The sequence below is a fragment of the Hypanus sabinus genome, chromosome 3 (assembly GCF_030144855.1).
Source record: "Hypanus sabinus isolate sHypSab1 chromosome 3, sHypSab1.hap1, whole genome shotgun sequence".
In the NCBI taxonomy this organism is placed as follows: domain Eukaryota; kingdom Metazoa; phylum Chordata; class Chondrichthyes; order Myliobatiformes; family Dasyatidae; genus Hypanus; species Hypanus sabinus.
The window spans coordinates 54,254,874-54,273,513 of record NC_082708.1 but is presented as its reverse complement, the minus strand read 5'-3'; the positions used below and the strand labels follow the sequence as shown (position 1 = coordinate 54,273,513).

Sequence of the window (18,640 nt, the reverse complement as noted above, 5' to 3'; positions counted from 1 at the left end):
GTCTAGGACAAGAGGGCATGACTTCAGGATTGAAGGACGTTCATTTAGAACAGAGATGCACAAAAATTACTTTAGTCAGAGGGTGGCAAATCTGTGGAATTTGTTGCCACGAGCAGCTGTGGAGGCCAAGTCATTGGATGCCTTTATGCAGAGATAGATAGGTTCTTGGTTAGCCAGGGCATCAAAGGATATGGGGAGAAGGCCGGGGAGTGGGGATGACTGGAAGAATTGGATCAGCCCATGATTGAATGGCAGAGCAGACTCGATGGGCTGAATGGCCTACTTTTGCTCCTAAATCTTTTGGTCTTATGGTACTTCAGACTGCTAAAATGAGAGCTTAAGGATCTCAGTGAACACTCCAGCCAGTTGATCAGTATAGATCTTTAGTACTCGGCCAGGTACCCCATCTGGGCCGGAGGCTTTCCATGGGTTCATCCTCCTGAAGGCTGCTCTCACATCCCCCTCAGAGACTGAAATCACTGGGTCGTTGGGAGCTGTGGGTGTTCATGTTGACTCATCTGGAAGCGAAGCCCTGTTGTTGCCAATGTCTATTGATTTCCATCGTAAGAGGTGACAGTACTCAAGCCCCATCACAGCTGTTGAGCATCCTTCATTGATTCAAGTTTAGTCCAAAATTGCTACTTTGCATGTAAGATGGCTTTCTGAAGATCGTACCTGGACCTCTTGTAACATCCTTGGTCACCAGACTTGAATGCCTCTGATCTGGCTCTCAGCAGCTAGCAGATCTCTTGGTTCATCCAGAACTTCTGGTAGAGGAAGACTCCAAATGATTTTGTGGACTCTCACTCATCTCCAGAAGTTTCTCTAAACTTTGAAATGATCCCCAAGTTTCCCAAAGCTTTGAAATGATTCCCTAAGTGTTGGAGATAGTAATTAGCTTCACTTTAACAGGCATAATTTTAGCCTCAATCAGCATCTATAGATCTATCTGATGATATTGACTCATATAATTACTCCCCATACATATCTGCTAATGTACTTAAAGAATGGGATCAATATTGGCCATAGTAATGAAATGGGAACTTGAATATTAAGAGAACCCAAGGCAAGTCAAAGTGCAGATTGTTACTTGTGTGTCACAATTCCAATGCAAATACCCCATTTCAGAAAAGCTCAAACCACCGATTGATTCATCCTCCTCCACAGAAGTGAGACAATAACTCTGGAGACAACAAGGTCATTAGCAAAATTGCTGCACATTTTCTTCAGCTAATTGTACCCAGAACACAGCCATATTTTTCAAGGGTTTCAGTGTGCTGTTCCACAATTAGATATGCCATTCTGCTTCTTATTATTCACCAGAGGCCTGGTAGAATGCCTCTGGCTGTAATTAAACAGTTCTACCCACATTTCTCAATTCCTTAAAACTTATTGGAGCTCGAACATCTGATACGCAATGTGACTCTAATCTGTACTTCATATTGTTTGACTGAAGGCATAAAATTGGAATCCAGCAGAAACCTCCAATAACTCTACACTTCTTCAAGTCTGGGAGCTGTAAGTAAACAGCAGGAATCTAGTAATTGACTTTTAATGGTATAAAGAACTGGTTGGAACCTTTTGAACAAGTCCAGGATTTCATGTAGTTTTCTCTATCTTTCATCTTCAAATTCCTCTATAGATTACTCCAAGGTTCCTCCAAAATCTTCTCCAATTCTTCAGGATATTCATGCTCCTCTAATTCTGGAACCTGGTACTATGCTTTTATTTTTGCTATGGAATCATAGAGCAGCACAGCACAGAAACAAGCCCATCGGCAGATCTCCCTCTACAACCCACCTACCATTCACTGTGTAAACAATCTACCTCCGACATCTCCCCTATACTTCACTCTAATCATCTTAAAATTGTACCCTCTTGTATGAGCCATTTTTCCCTCTCGCTGTTCTATGACTGTTATCATCTTGGACACCCCTGACTGATAAGAGCCCGCATTCTAAATGCATTATTCACTACACTGTCTACTTGTGTGGCTGCTATCAAAGAACTGTGCACTGTGGTCCTTTGTCTCTCTGCTCCACAACGTTCATCAAGTGCATGGCCATTCACAGTGTAAGTTCTACCTTGGGCTGACTGTCTAAAGTGCATCACCTCAGTTGAAATCTATTTACCATTCTCAGCTCATCTCCCTAACAGATCAAGATCTCTTTGCAATTCATTGCAACTTTCTTCACTGTCAAGAAAATCCCTTAATTCAGCAACATCAGCAAACTTTCTAATTGCGTCATGTATATTCATATCAAAGTCATTTATATAATTAATGAATAACAGAGATCCCAATACTGACCCCCGGGCAACCTGCTAATCATAGGCCTCCAGTCCAGGAATCAACATTCAACCATCACCCTCTGCTTCCTAAATAAGCCAATTCTACATCCACCCTACTCGCTCTCCCTGTATCCCATGCAACCTAAACTTACAGATTAGCGTTCTACATGGGAATTTGTCAAGGGGCTTATTAAAGTCAATATAGACAACATCCACTGTTCTACTTACATCTATCTCTTACCTCTTTGGAAGACTCCAAAAAATTTATTAAACATGCTCTAACCTCCCATGTACAAAACCTGCTGACGACTCCTGATCAGGCCTTGAATCTCCATTTGATGGAAGGACTTCAGAAGTCCTTCCAGTAACTTCTCTACAACTGATGTCCGCCTTTATTTTCCCGATTTCTCCTTGCACGATGGGGCCAATATTGCAGCTTCTTGAACGATGGGGCCCATATTGTAGCTAATCGAAAGATTAAGAATCACCTTATAACAGTATAGGAGTATCTTTACCACCAATGACAGCAGTTCAAAAAGGCAGCTCATCACTATGTTCTGACAGTGGTTGGGGACGTACAATTAACCTTGCTCTTATCACTGTTTCCTATTAATCATAAATGGATGAAAAAATATATTTAAGGAAATGAAGCCTATGAGGCAGACTGGTAAAGGAGCCAAAGGATTCTAAGTACATTTATTATTGAAGTATGTATAGATTATACAACCTTAAGATTCATTTGCTTATAGGCAGCTACAAAACAAAGAACCCAAAAGAACCCCAATTTCTTTTTTAAAAAACCAACACCCAATGTGCAGAGAGAGAGAGAACAAAAAAAAACAAATCATGCAAACGATAAAGCAAGTAAAAGCATTCAGAATGAAACTGAGTTAATAAACTCAAAGCTCAGAACAGGCCCATAGCCTCAGTCTCACTTCATCACACAACAGGACTAATGGCCACGAAGCTCGCAGACACTCAGCCTGGAGCAGCCAGAGCAAGGCACAGCCTCAGTGCCGAAGATAGCAGAGTAAATGCTGTGGAGCAGAATTGGCCCCGACTCTCCCCTCTGGTCGCGCTGCCCTGCCTTTTCAGCCCATCTGGCCCAGACCATCCCCCGCCTCAGACCTGGGTCCAACCGCAGCTGTACGCTTCGGGCCTGGGCCCTGCGTTCCAGCCTGCACTCAACCTTTCCAAGTAGGCCTGGTACTTAGGTGGATCCAACCTCACTCCTGATTTAGGTGGACAGGCTCTGAAACAACTCCATTTCAACTTTCCACCACTCTGCTTGCTCCAACTATGTCTCCAACTTCGACTCCATCTCAAAGTTGCCTTGACCTCACTCTAACCTCTTCTCCTTGAAAATGCCTCGACCCACGCCCACACACCTCAGTCCTCAGATCAGCCTCGCTTTCGCTCACCTCTTCATTGTTTGCAGTGATCATTTACCACAATTTTCCACAGAAAGAGTGTTATTAATAGAGTATTTAGTTATCTTTCTTGCTTTGAAAACCGCCAGTAAGCTGTCGCCCACCTTCAGTAGTGCCATCTTAAACCAGAATTACATTTCTATGCAACAGAAACCCAGTGCAAACAGTTTCCATACAACTTGTGTCTTGTGAAATGCTGTTGTGCTAATACTCTAAAAAGCTGTGAACAGTGAGGAGCTATGGCATTTACATTAGTCAATAGAAATAGAAAGCATTCTTCCCATTTGCCTGACTGGGAGCATTTGAATTATTGAACTGCCAAGGGAATTTTAAATCCACCAAATTAATTTTAATAATGACCATTTTATTCAAGGACAACAATATTTTCTATAGCTGCCTTCCCCAGTGTTTTTATTATTATTTCAAAATTTATTCTGTACTTTCATTTGGTAAATAAAATAGCTTATCATTGGTTAGAGAAACAGAAAACCTTTTGGGACTGAACTCTTCCTCCCCTGCCTCTGAACTTCCCTCCCTCTACACTTACTCATCTCTACTGACCCCTTCCTTGGTCTTCCACCTCTCTGTACTTGCTCTGCTCGGCACTTCCATTTTGTGCATCTCTGTCCTGTGCTTCTCGCTGCAGTACTCCTTGGCCCTGATTTCATGTTACTGCTGTGACTGATGGTGGTCTTCCTCTTCAGAGGAATCATAAATACACCCTAAATTTCTTCTTCTGTTTCCTAGTCTGCTTCTTGAGCTCAGAGAAGCCACTGCTATAGATTTGAAATTTAGAAGAAAGAAACATGAAATATTCCAACATTTAATTAACATCTCTTAAATGCATTATTCCCATCAATAATCCACCCACGTGCATTTATCAAAGCAGTGAGTTGATTTCTTGCCAGTATTCAAAGGCACCTCTATTAATCTTGGAAGGCAGAGGCATGTTTTTGAAAAATCCTGAATTCTAATCTACATCTGCCTTCAACCCAAGCATACCTTAAATCTACCCAAAGCGCTCATTAGTTCCAGGTTTGTCCATAAACAGTCAAAAATAGTGCAAAATATCCTCAGCTTCCACACCAATCAAAACTGCCAACATGTTAATCTAATTATTATGTTCTTCTGTCTTATTTAAACCTGAATCATTTCCATATCTTTCAAATAACTTCATCTGCAAGGTCCTTTGGTTGACAGAAATTGAAATTTACGTAGTAAGTCATTCAACTGCATTTCCAAAATACTTCTTACTGATTTTGCCTCAGTCACCAGCATACAGATATTGAGATCACTGCTGAGCTTTACCCCTTCAAAACTAACAGGCAAGGTTGTAGAAGATTAGAACGTAGTTGGCACCCAATCCTACAACGATTTGTCACTTCTGTCAATATTTAAATACTTGAATTTTTAATCATGGTAGCAATGGATTGAAATCAGCAATGATTTTGTTTCACAAAATGATCTTAATATCTACTCCTCAGCCTTTTTTCTCCAGTCCTGCCAGGTTTCGGCCCAAAACATCGGCTATATTCTTTTCCATAAATGCTGCCCGGCCTGCTGAGCTCCTCCAGCATTTTGTGCGTGTTGCTCGGATTTCCAGTATCTGCAGATTTTTTCCTGTTTGTTAATAGAGAATCACAGTCTTTGGTACTATTTAAAAATAATGTTTAACCTGATACAATAACCTACCATTGCTTGTTTCTGAATTATATGCCTCCTTTAACAGTTTCTATTTTTCCTCATATAAACAACCCTTAATTGGCCAGATTGTTTATCTTCATGCATTCATGCGGAAATATTCCAGCTATACTTCGCTCAGTTAAGCATTACTGATTTGATACCTGATAACCAAACAAACCATTGTGTCTGAAACAGACTTTCCAAAGCAGCTTGTAAGAAGATAGATCGTGTGAGTGGCAGGACTGCCAAGTCAAGTTCTTGTTAAAAAAATAAATGGTTTTCACCAAGGAATCTGCCATACTGCAATTCAAACAAACAGACTAGTTTGCTTAGTAAACGTCAGCTAGTGTCTCATCTTTGTCACACGCATTAAAGACCAGCTAATTCTAAAATGCTTGTATGTCTGTATCTGCTTGGACAGATGGGTGGGGTTATTGAAGGCAAAACAAGTAAAAAAAATCCATTGCTTAATACAGAACTAGGAAATTATGAAAGGCCTTAATGTCAATAAGTTATGTAATTATGCATTTCCATAGTAAGTGCTAGGGCATATTCTCTCTCTTTCTCTTTCTCTCTCGTGACTCCAAAATGGGTGTCAGCTCATTTGTGTGTGTCCAATAAAATGCTACTTTATATCTACAGGCTGCATTGCTCACTGACTTTGTTCGCAATACAATAACAAGGTGGTGTTAGAATCAGAATCAGATTTATCATCACTGATGTATGATGTGAAATTTGTTATTTTTCAGCAGCAGTACAGTGCAAAGACATATAATTATAAAAATATATAAAAAGTAGATAAGAAATGGAATAATGAGGTAGTATTCATGGGTTCATGGATCATTAAGAAATCTTATGGCTGAGTGTAAGAAGGTGTTCCAGAATCATTCCTAGATCTTCAAGCTCCTGCACATCCTTCCAGATGGCACTAGATTGGATCGGAACTCTGGTACTTAATTTCAATCTATTGCTATTTAACAACCATGATCAATAAATTCAAGTACTTTTAAAACATTTTTATCGACAGAAGTATCAAATCATTGTAGGATTGTCACTCAGGATTGGGGTGCATCCACATTACAATCTTCTACAACCTTGCATGTTTGTTAGTAAGGCCCAGCATTGACCTTGGTACATATTTCAAATGTACAGGGAGAATAATTGCTTCTAATCCAGTCTTCAAGTGTATCCCTCTAAGAGTTCTGATTGTACCCCCTTTCCCATCTACCCATATCTGACTTATCATTTCATTGCTTGTTAAGTATCCATCCCTCTCTTAAAAATGTTCAGGCTTTGCTTCCTCTGTCCATTCGGAGAAATATAAAGAACAATTTTGATTGAAATGGTTTACCCATTACACTGGACAACAAAGACATTGCTTCCTGAATACTTCTGGGTGTATCTTCTGGATTTTGAGTGCTGATTTTCCCCACAATGTAAGATGAAAAGTTTTCAATCTTGTCCATATATGTTTTGGGTTGCCAGCATGACCCAGAACAATGGCGACTTTTTACTGATTTGTCAGTGTTAAGCCTAAAAGCTGTGCTGATACACGACAACAATGTCAACCCATCAATACCAATGGGCTATGCAGTACACATGGAAGAAAACTATTGAAATTTGGAAGTCTGTTGAAACACATAAAGTACTGAAACTACAACTGGAACATCTGTGGTGATCTGAAAGTTGTAGTCCTGCTACTAGTAATGCAGTTTGGATACACCAAGTATAGTTGTTTCATTTGCAAATGGGACAGCCATGCTAAAGAATCACTTACATTATAAAGGATTGGCCACTCCATAAGCAGTTAGTTCCGGGGCAGAAAAATGTGGCACTTAAAGATCCATCAAAGATATTTTTGCTTCTTTTTCATATAAAACTGGGGCTCATGAAAAATTTTGTTAAAGCAATGAACAAGGAAGGTGAAGTTTTTTTTAAATTTGAGATAGATGTTTCCCAGAGTAACTGATAACAAGATTAAGGAAGGTGTTTTTTTTGGTCCACAAATCAAACAGGTCATCAATGACAGGCAATTTGAAGAACTTCTAATGGGACTGGAGAAAATTGCATAGAAGGCATTGAAGAATGTTATTGAAAATTTTCTTGGCAACTACAGAGCACAAAACTATGTGCAGCTGGTTAACAACACGCTTCAAGCATACAAAACCATGAAGTGCAACATGTCACTAAGCATTTATTTTCTGTATTCCCAAGAGGTCTCTTCCCTGAAAATCTTAAGCACTTAAGTGATGAGCGTGGTGAAAGATTTCACCAGGACATTTTGGTTTTGGAAAAATGGTATCAAGGCAACTGGAAGCCACCAATGCTGGCTGATTATTATTGGACACTTAAGTGAGAAGCCTCAGACACTGAGTACAAATGTAAAATCATCAACAAAACATTTTTAACTTAGTTGAACTATTGCAAAGCATCAGCACCATTATGCAATTAAACATGTTAATTCAATAAAAGTTAATTTCTTGTTTCTTCAAATTCCTACATGATACAAGTAGTCTGAAATTATATTTGTGTTCAGCTCCCATCGGTCTATCATGAACAAAAAAAATCTCAGGCAACAACATTTCCAATAAACTTTGTTGTCCGGTGTTATTTTTAATCTGTGACCTTTTGTTTTACATTCTTCCACAACATGAAACTTCCACTCCACATTACCACTAAAGACACTGAGGACTGAATTTATTTCAATAAAATAAGCTCTCATTCTTCCAGTATTCCAGCTACGACTTCAATTCTCCATCCCACTCCCAGTCTGATTGTTCTGTTTTTGACCTTTTACACTGTTTCAATGAGACCGAGAATGGGCTTGAGAAAAAAGCATTTCATCTTCCAATCTTGGCCTATTCCAGTCCTCAAAACAAATTCAATAACCAGAGGGCCACCTTTCCAGTTTGTGTCAGAACAATGTGAGGTCATGAACGTGCGACATTGGCTCAGCCTTCTTTTCTTCACAGATGCTGCCCTGATCTGCTGGGTATTTCCAGCATTTCTTTTTATTTTCAGCTTTTCAGTGACTGCACTGCTCTGGATCTCATAGTTTCAGCTTTTGTATCCGTCGCTCTTCCCAGCACTCTTTCATCTTTTTTTCACTTTTCATTTTCACTGGGCACATCACTAGCATTTTGAAAACCTCTTTAAGCTGCTGGAATAAAGACTCTTTGCCTTTTCCTCGTGTTTCCAATTAGTCTAATGACGCACTTTGACAATTCTCCTCGTTATCTACAACTCCACCAATATGTGCAAATTTACTAATCAGCCATCAACATTAACATCCAAATTGTTGATAGGTATCACAAATAACAGAGGTCCCATTATTGATCTTTGAAGAAAATCACCAATGATCTCAGTCAGAATAAAACTCCATCACCACTATCCTCTGTCTTCAATGGCTAAACCAATTGTGAATTTCATTCCTAATGACAGAGCTCAGCCCAAAATGTTGACTGTTTACTCTTTTCCATAGATGCTGTCTGGCCTGCTGAGTTCCTCCAGCATTTTGTGTGTGTTGCTTGGATTTTCAGCATCAACAGATTTTCCTGTGTTTGAATTTCATTTACAAAGTCTCCAGGGATCTAATGCGCCTTAAAATCATAAAATCATACAGTAGTACAGCAAGCAAACAGGCCCTTCAGCCTCACTGATCCATGCTGACCACAGCATTCTCCTTGTTAGTTCTAGTTTCCCATTATTGACCCATAACCCTGTAAGGACCTCCCCTCCAGGTACCTATCCAAAGCCCTCTTAAATGTTGCAATTGTACCCACTTCAACCAGTTCCTCTGGCAGCACATTCCAGTTACTCACTACCCTCTCTTTAAAATCTTTCATCTCTTATATCTGCGGTGTCCAGCTTTGGACTCCCCAGCCCTAGGGAAGAGACTATTACTGTCCACCTTAACCTCAGGATTTTATAAAGCTCTGTGAGGTCACCCCTCATTCTCCTTCACTACAGAGAATAAAGAATAAAGTGGCTAACCCTCTCCCTACAACTCAAGCCCTCTGGTCCAAACAACATCCTCATAAATCCCTTTTGTGCCTTCTCCAGGCTGTCAATGTCTTTCCTCTAAAAAAATCTATACACATTACTTCAAGTGCGGTCTCACTAATGATTTACAGTAAATAACTGCAACATAAACTTCTGTATCAGGGATCTTGTCAAAGGCTTTACTAAAGTCCATATATACAATATCTACCATCCTACTCTCATTAACCATCTTGTCACCTCCCCAAAAAATTAACCTTCCATGTACAAAGCTATGTTGTATATGCTTAAAAGTCTATGGTATTCCAGATACAAGTACATATAATAAAAAAAACTTCAATAATATCCCATCACCTCCCTGGTACTTCTCTCCCCCCACCTTTCTTCCATTGCCTTCTGTCCTCTTCTATCAGATTCCTCCTTCTCTACCCCTCAAAGGTCCATTAATTCCTTGATTTTCTCAATTACCCTTCTTCAACAGCACAACAATATTAGCTCTTCTCCAGTCCTCTGGAATCTCACCTACAACTAAAGAGGATACCTGGATCTCTGTTAAGGCCCTAGCAATCAAATTTCATGCCTCTCATGATACTTGGATGGATCCCTTCAGATCTAGGGGACATCCACCTTAATGTTCTTCAAGAGCCTCAACAGCTTCCTCTCCTATATACTGTTAGGAAGCCCCGTAACTGGGTCACTTACCAGCAAAGATAGAGAGGTCCGTTGAAGTCTGATGGAACTATTTTAAAAAGTATTTATTGATAAAGGGGCTCAAAAATAAGATTAATGCAAACATACAGATAATATACGTCATCAATACTAAATCTAAAGCGCGGGTATAATAATAACCAATAAGAAATAGCTCTATTGTTATCTAGGGGGTAATGTATTGTCCGATAGAAATGTAACAGTCACTGTTAGTTTGTTCAAGCTGCAGCGTTTTGGGTTTAAGAGAGAGGTGGTTTAAACTTGCCCAGGTCTTTTATGAGGCCAATCTGTTGAGTCAGGGGAGTGTGTTTCCCCGTTGTTAGCTAAAAGCCGTTTTCCGTGGTTCCAGCCACCAGTTCCAGCAACGGAACTGAACGCACGTGGCCTCCTTCAGATGACTTCCTGCTATTACGTGGTTGCTTAACGTTTCTTCTGGTGCGTCTGAGGGGTTGTTCCTACAGACCCTCTTTTATCCTGACTCGCAGGGTCGTAGATGTCAGTCAGGTTGGGGGTGATGCAATCTCTCCCTCAACCAGCCCACTTTGCCTGAGGGCGTTCACGTAGCATAGTCTCCAATCCACAAATTCGCCTTTCGGAGACAATGGCCATGTCCTGTAGATTTACATCGCTGGGGAAACGAGACATTCCACACGTCTCTCTCTCTCTCATTTCCTGGGCCCCCCTGACCCAACCCAACAGTGATCTTGCGATTCTCACAAAGGAGGGGGCTACCCCGCACCCTTTGGCCCCTCAGAGCTGTGGTACATTCATAACACCCCCTTTCTTCAAAGCGTTTTCACTAGCGGTGAAAACGAAGTAGTACAGAGTCTTACAGGATTTTAGAATCTAACACAATACAAAAGCTTTTCCTTTTCACTACAGAGTAATACAGTTATACATTCAATTCAGCATCTAAACAGTTAATGATTACAGTGTCACTTCCTTTAATATCTTAACGTCTTGTACCTTACTAAAGTCTTGTAGCATCAGACTTCAATTTAATAACCACCTATTTTTGTTTCCTCCCCTCAGCAACAAAACTAAGGAGTTGTGATCTTAGCTTACATGCATCTACAAAAGTTTATGTAAATACTAATCTTTCGGTCGTTTTCAAAATTAACAGGCAAGCTTCCATGGGGGTTGTCTTTTATTATTCACAGGCTTTGTCGAAATCCCTTAAAACCGGTTTCTGCTATTTAAAAATGGCATCCCCATTAACCCTCGCCTCTTTTCCGGTTACTTCCCATGTGGGAAGCTGGCGCACCCTGGCAAAATAGGCTTTTGTCTGCTCCTTCCATAGGAGCTATTTTATAACAATGTGTTCCAAACGTAGCCCATTTCTCGAATTTCCACCCAATTCCTTAATTTTACTCAAGTTGCTAGTTTTCTCTTCAGGACCCCTGAGGCTATTGGGTCTCGATACCTGCGATCCCTCTGTGTTCAAACAGCATTTCGAATTCTGCAGTTTCACACCACACTCTGGAATAACAATAGCGTGTGGGGCCCCTTTTCCTTCTACTTCAATCTGTAATCGATCTACAGGGTTTAAAATTTCTTCATTTGATTTGGGAACTACAGATTTCCTGTTTCCTTCAATAATAATATTTATCTCCCCATTTTTGAGCTCCACATTAACTTTTAACACACCTTCGAGCACAAACACCTGGGAACTCTCACTTCCCACTATTACCAAGGTTAACCCTTTCTTCATTGAACCACGTCTATCTGACCCACAAGGATGGCCGTCTCGCTCCACTGAATCAAATACCTCAGACTTTTTCTGAGCTCCATTACTAGGTTCAGTACCACGTGCATCCCCATTTTGGACACACTCAAACAGAACATTGGTCTCTTCCCGGCTTCCAATACCCGTACCCTTTTCAAATTCCAAGTTCCCCCGATCCTCCCAGTTACTCTCTGGGCAACTCCCTTCCGGAGTAAATTCAACCCCGCGGGCTGAAACAACCTCATCTGCCAACCCAGCAGACTTCTTCAAGGCAAGGGCATCCTTTTCATCTAGGACTGCCCTCATTTCATTATCGGGAACACCTTTAGAATTTTCAACTTCTTCAAACAGTTCTGCCAAACCAGACAGATCATCCCTGTCCAACTCTGGACCTCTTAACCGCTCTATCGGTTCCTCATCTTTATTTTCTGCCTCTAGGACCTTTTTCCTCACTAAGGGCAGATCTACCTCCTCTCCCTTACCCTCTTTCACTTTACTACTCTTCTTTTTGCCACCCTCTAAACCCTCGTGGTACAGGGTCGGTAGAAACATTTTGGCCAAATCAAAACTGGCCGGATTTAAACTGCTCTCGTTCTCAGCTGCCTCTCTCGACATGCTGCGAGTGACCGCGCATGAGGGATAGATCTTGGAATCTAGGGGCGGGGCCACAGCACTCACCAGCCGGCTTGTCAGCATCATTGCTGCCCAAACCTTACCACCTGCTAAATCGTTACCGAGAAGGACGTCCGTGTCAGTTCTCGGGAAGTCTGATCGCACCCCCTATTTCAACTGGTCCAGACTCCAGCTCACAATCCATAATGACCTTATGTAAGTGAACCATTTCTGTCCCTTTACTTATTCCCTTCACAGCTACCATTCCCGTCTTGCGACCAAACTCTATTACCTTACTGCTGATCAACGACAGCTCAGCTCCCGTGTCTCTCCAGATCCGTACTGGAACTGGTGTGTCTCCCTCCCTCACAGACACGGTTCCGAGTGACAGACAAGTCTCAGACCCTTCTCGTACTCTGTCTACCCGGGGCTTTCTTGTCGATTTACTGATTACCACGGCATATCCGATAGGGACTGTTGCTTTCCCTTTTCCTGTCTCTTTCCTCGGAGCAAAGTACCGAGATGTAATATGCCCCCCTCCCTTCCACAATTAAAACAGGTCAAACCCGGAAATCTCTGGCCGTCTGGCCTTTCCCCCTCAACCTTACCACTAGCTCCTGGCGGGACCTCTGCCTCAGCCAGCGGACTTTCTCGATCATTCCCACGGTCTCTCTGGGAACTTTTATTTGAGGAAAACTTTGTCTTATGGGTTAGGGCATATTCATCTGCGAACCTAGCAAATTCTGAGATGGACTTATTCGGCTTCTCATTCAAATACATCCGGATATCCTCCGAAACACAACCTTTAAATTCCTCAATCAGAATTAACTCCCTGAGACGCCCATAATCCTCTTCCACTATCTCTGCGGTGCACCAATGGTCCAAGAGCACACCCTTCTCGTAGGCAAACTCGGTGTACGTCTGATTCCACCCTTTCTTTAAATTTCTAAACTTTTGTCTATACGCCTCAGGTACTAGCTCATAACTCCGGAGAATGGCCGCCTTTATGTTGTAATATGTTTATGTTGGCCTCCTCCATGGCCAACGCCGTATATGCCCGCTGTGCCTTCCCCTTTAACACTCTTTGTAACAGCGCCACCCACTGACCTCTGGGTCACTTCTGATTCACTGCCACCTTTTCAAAAAGCAAGAAATAACTATCAACATCCATCTCCTCGAACGGAGGTACTAACCTCAACTCTCGACTAACATTGAACCGCTCCTCTCGGTCTGACCCCGGAACTCGTGGCTCTTGCCGTAACTTCTCCATCTCCAAGTCATGTTTCCTTTGTTTCTCTTTCTCAGCTGCCTCCAGCTGTTTTAACTGCATTTCATGCTCTCGTTTCACCTCTAACTCCTTTAGCTGGAGCGCATACTCCCTCTCTTTCTCTCCCTCAGCTGCCTCCAGCTGCTTTAACTGAATTGCATGTTCCAACTTTAATTTCTCCAACTCTAACTGAGCCGTCCCACTAGCTGGTACCTCTTCAGGGATATTTTCCAACACCTCAGCTGTAAACACATTCTTCCCAATATAATACTGAGTTATTGCCCTTCGCACCTCCCGCTTTTTCATTGATAACCTCACCCCTTCGAGGTTTAACCCCTTCACCAAACTTATTAAGTCTGATTTGATGGCCGCTTCTAGCGCCTCCAGAGTCGGGTTTTCTATAAATTCACCCACATCCAGCTTTGCTGGTTTCCCATCTGGCTACCCGCGTAACCAGATCCAAGTTTGGATTTACAAGCCCGATTCACTGGCCTCCAATTTGGTGTCAAATCTCAAGACGAGAACCCCAATTTTGTTACAAAACCCCGTAACTGGGTCACTTACCAGCAAAGATAGAGAGGTCCGTTGAAGTCTGCTGGTACTATTTTTAAAAGTATTTATTGATAAAGGGGTACAAAAATAAGATTAATGCAAACATACAGATAATATAGGTCGTCAATACTAAACCTAAAGCACAGGTATAATAATAACCAATAAGAAATAGCTCTATCGTTGTCTAGGGGATAATGTATTCTCCGATGGAAATGTAACAGTCACTGTTAGTTCGTTCAAGCTGCAGCGTTTTGGGTTTAAGAGAGAGGCGGTTTAAACTTGCCCAGGTCTTTTATGAGGCCAATCCGTTGAGTCAGGGGAGTGGGTTTCTCATTGTTAGCTAAAAGCCGTTTTCCGTGGTTCCAGCCACCAGTTTCAGCAAAGGAACTGAATGCACGTGGCCTCCTTCAGATGACTTCCTGCTATTACGTGGTCATTTAACATTTCTTCTGGTGCGTCTGAGGGGCTGTTCCCACAGACCCTCTTTTATCCTGACTCCCAGGGTCGTAGGTGTCAATCAGGTTGGGGGTGATGCAATCTCTCCCTCAACCAGCTCACTTTGCCTGAGGGCGTTCACGTAGCATAGTCTCCAATCCACAAATTTGCCTTCCGGAGACAATGGCGATTTACATCGCTGGGGAAATGAGACATTCCGCACGTCTCGCTCTCATTTCCTGGGCCCCCCTGACCCAACCCAACAGTGATCTTGTGATTATCACAAAGGAGGGGGCTACCCCGCACCCTTCGGCCCCTCAGAGCTGTGGTACATTCATAACAATACCAATACACCCCTTCCTGATCTCACTATTTTCCACGTCCTTATCCTAATGAATTATTATTAGCTTTTTAAAAGTACTCATTGGTATCTCTCCAGTTTTCCTTGGCTCTATACAGTATATAAATTCACAAGTTAGAGAAAATCATCAGATGCTGGAAATCAAAGTAACGACCAAAAACTGTGGGAGGAACCCAACAAGCCAGGTAGCCAGCAGACAGACAGACAGACAGTCAGACAGACAGGCAGACATACTTTATCGATCCCGAGGGAAATTGGGTTTCGTTACAGTTGCACCAACCAAGAATAGTGTAGAAATATAGCAATATAAAACCATAAATAATTAAATAATAATAAGTAAATTATTCCAAGTGTAAATAAGTCCAGGACCAGCCTATTGGCTCAGGGTGTCTGACACTCTGAGGGAGGAGTTGTAAAGTTTGATGGCCACAGGCAGGAATGACGTCCTATGACGCTCAGTGTTGCATCTCAGTGGAATGAGTCTCTGGCTGAACGTACTCCTGTGCCTAACCAGTACATTATGGAGTGGATGGGAGACATTGTCCAAGATAGCATGCAACTTGGACAGCATCCTCTTTTCAGACACCACCATCAGAGAGTCCAGCATCTATGGAAAAGAGTAAGCAGTTGACGTTTCAGGCCGAGACCCTTGATCAGGACTGGAAAAAAGAGTTTAGAAGTCAGAGTAAGAAGGTGGGGGGGAAGGAGAGGAAGAAATATGAGGCAATAGGTGATAGGTGAAACCAAGAGAGGGGGAGGAGTGAAGTAAAGAGCTGGGAAATTGATTGGTGAAGAGATAAAGGCCTGGAGAAGGGGGAATCTGATAGGAGGGGACAGAAGGCCACAGAAGAAAGGGAAGGAGAGAAATACCAGAGGGAAGTGATGGGCAGGTAAGGAGGTAAGGTGAGAGAGAGAAATGGGAATAGGGAATGGTGAAGGAGAGGAGGTGCAATTACCGGAAGTTCGAGAAATCTATGTTCATGCCATCGGGTTGGAGATCTCCCAGTGGCCACCCATTTCAATTCTATGTCCCATTCCCATTCTGACATGTTAGTCCATGGCCTCCTCTACTGCCACAATGTGGCCGCATTCAGTTTGGAGCAACAGCACCTTATATTCCATCTGGGATTTCTCAAACTTTCGATAATGACCCCTTCTCCTATTCCTTCATCATTCCTCATTCCCATTTCCCTCTCTGACCAAACAGTCTTCACACGACTCCTACATGTCAGATGTGGACTTATCCAATAAAAGCTGCTCACAATCTGTTCTCCCCTGTTCCTGCAAAATGATATTGTAATTACCCTTTCCCCAGTTTAAACCCCCCTGAGGATCAGCCTTAAGCTTATCTATAAATATCTGAACTTACTGAGTTGTGATTACTGTTCCCAGACTGCACTCCCATGAAAACACCAATCACACATTTCCCTATTCATTTCATAGGCTCAATTCCTAATATCTAGCATAATCCCTTTCCCTGATTGGACTATCTACACAATGATCAAGAAACCCCCTTGGATACACCTAACAAATTGTGCTCCATCTAAGCCTCTGGCACCAAGGGAGTTCCAGTCAATACTGGGAAATCAATATTAGCATTAAAACCACCCAAATGCATTTATGCCTTTCCATAAACAGTCTAGATATCGATTTTTCTGCCTCCAACTGGCTATTGAAAGGCCCATAATATAGCCTCATTATACTGATTGCATCTTTCTTATTCCTGAACTCAACCCATGTTGTTTCACTGGATAAACCTCCAGGATATCTTCTTTAAGTGATATTTCTTCTTAATCAGTAGTATAATGCACGCCCACCATTCCTTGTATTTCACATCTTTACCATCCCTATCACACTTTAAACATCTGAATCTTGGAATTTTGAGATACCAGTCCATCCCTTCTCTTAGCCAAGTCTTTGGAATGGCTACAACACTACATTTCCATGTACTAATCCAGGGCTCAAGTTTGCCTGCCTTACCTGTGATACTTCCTGCATTGAAATAAATACACCAGCTCATCAGTGCACACTGACCTGCAACTCTAGTTCTCATCCCTTGTCACACCAAGCTGAGTTGCAATGGTAAATTAACTTTACTTTTTCTCTCTCCACAGATGCTGTATGACCTGCTGGGTATTTACACCAATTTGCTTTGAGATTTTCCAGGTTTCTCTGGTCAGTATTTAACCTAAACCTCCACGAAGAGGCACCACAAATACTGGTCCTTTTTAAAAAATTCAAATCCCATACCATAGTAATTGCCTGAAGAATGCAATGAGCAGCCTGATCTGCGCACTCTAGCCCCTTCTCTCCACGACCCAGTTCATTAACACTGTGAGCATTATCACACAATCTTGTTCTCACAAAGATGTTGAATGTCAAAAACACTGCACAAGTTATTCAGCACTTCAAATCTTTCTTTGTATTTTTTTATTTTTAAATTTCAAGGCATACATTTATATATCAGAACTTCCATACCCTGACAGTCATTCAAACATGACAGACAGGTGATTCATACACCAATTCCCATTTCTCATTGAATTATAAAGCCATACAGCACAGAAACCAGTTCTTTGGTCCATTAGTATGCAGTGCAAGATGATGGAAACCTGGAGCAAATTGCTATATGTTGAGAGGGTTTTACACACCAAAAAGTGTATAAACCTGTAGGACAGGGTGCAGTCTGTTATTGCAGCAATCATTAAATTGTCGTTGTGGCTATCCTTCAAGGTCAATGTTGATGGTCTTCATTCCGTTTCCACAGAGCGAAGACACCTGTACGTGTATTTGTTTAATGTGTACTTGATGTTGCACTCCAAGAAGCACACAGTATTTCACAAATCAACCAAATGATTCCAATGGCATGGAAACCATGACGATTGAAGATGATGGATTTGTTGCAGCCTTCATCCACCTTCACAGCCATTGAGTTCAAAGTAACTTCACCCGCCTGTTCCACCGTTGAGGTCTTGGTTGGATTGTTCTTTGTCAGGGACCTCACCCTTGACCTTACCACCATGGGTGACCCTACCAGGAGCATAGATCCAGACGGCTTCGCTCTCGGGATCTCAGGACCACGACAAGCTTCTCCACCACGACAAGGTGACAAGCCATGAATCATTAAATATCCATGGTCAACTGTAGCTCAGAGCCCACTGAAAATGCTGGTATCCTGCCACCCATCATCCTTCTCGCATCCACAGCCTCTCCTGAAACATGAGCCAGAGGGAATGTAAACATTCATCTCTCACTTACCCCTCCACACAAAGCATCAACTTTGTACTTTTTGATTTTCAGATACCTGTGGTATCCAATCTAGCTGAACAAGATGAAAGCTGCAGTTTCTAGAATTCCAAAATAAAAACAGGAAATGCTGGAAACGTTTAGCAATTCAGCCAGCATCTGTGAAAAGTAAGACAGAGTTAACATTTCAGTTCAAAGACCCTGACCAGAAAAGGATTCAATCCTGACCTCAGGTGTTGTCTGCGTAGATTTTGCACATTATCCCTGTGGCTACGAAGGTTTCTTCTGGGTGCTCTGGCTTCATTTCATATTCCAACATATAGGTTGATAGATTA

General features: G+C 42.0%; 1 long non-coding RNA gene across 1 annotated transcript; it reads left to right on the top strand.

The window, feature by feature from the left end:
• Nucleotides 1-1,451: 1,451 nt before the first annotated feature.
• LOC132390761 (uncharacterized) lies at nucleotides 1,452-18,155 on the top strand. The gene is made up of 3 exons (XR_009511002.1): nucleotides 1,452-1,518; nucleotides 17,177-17,237; nucleotides 17,827-18,155. It is a non-coding gene; the product is annotated as an uncharacterized LOC132390761 (long non-coding RNA).
• Nucleotides 18,156-18,640: the final 485 nt, after the last annotated feature.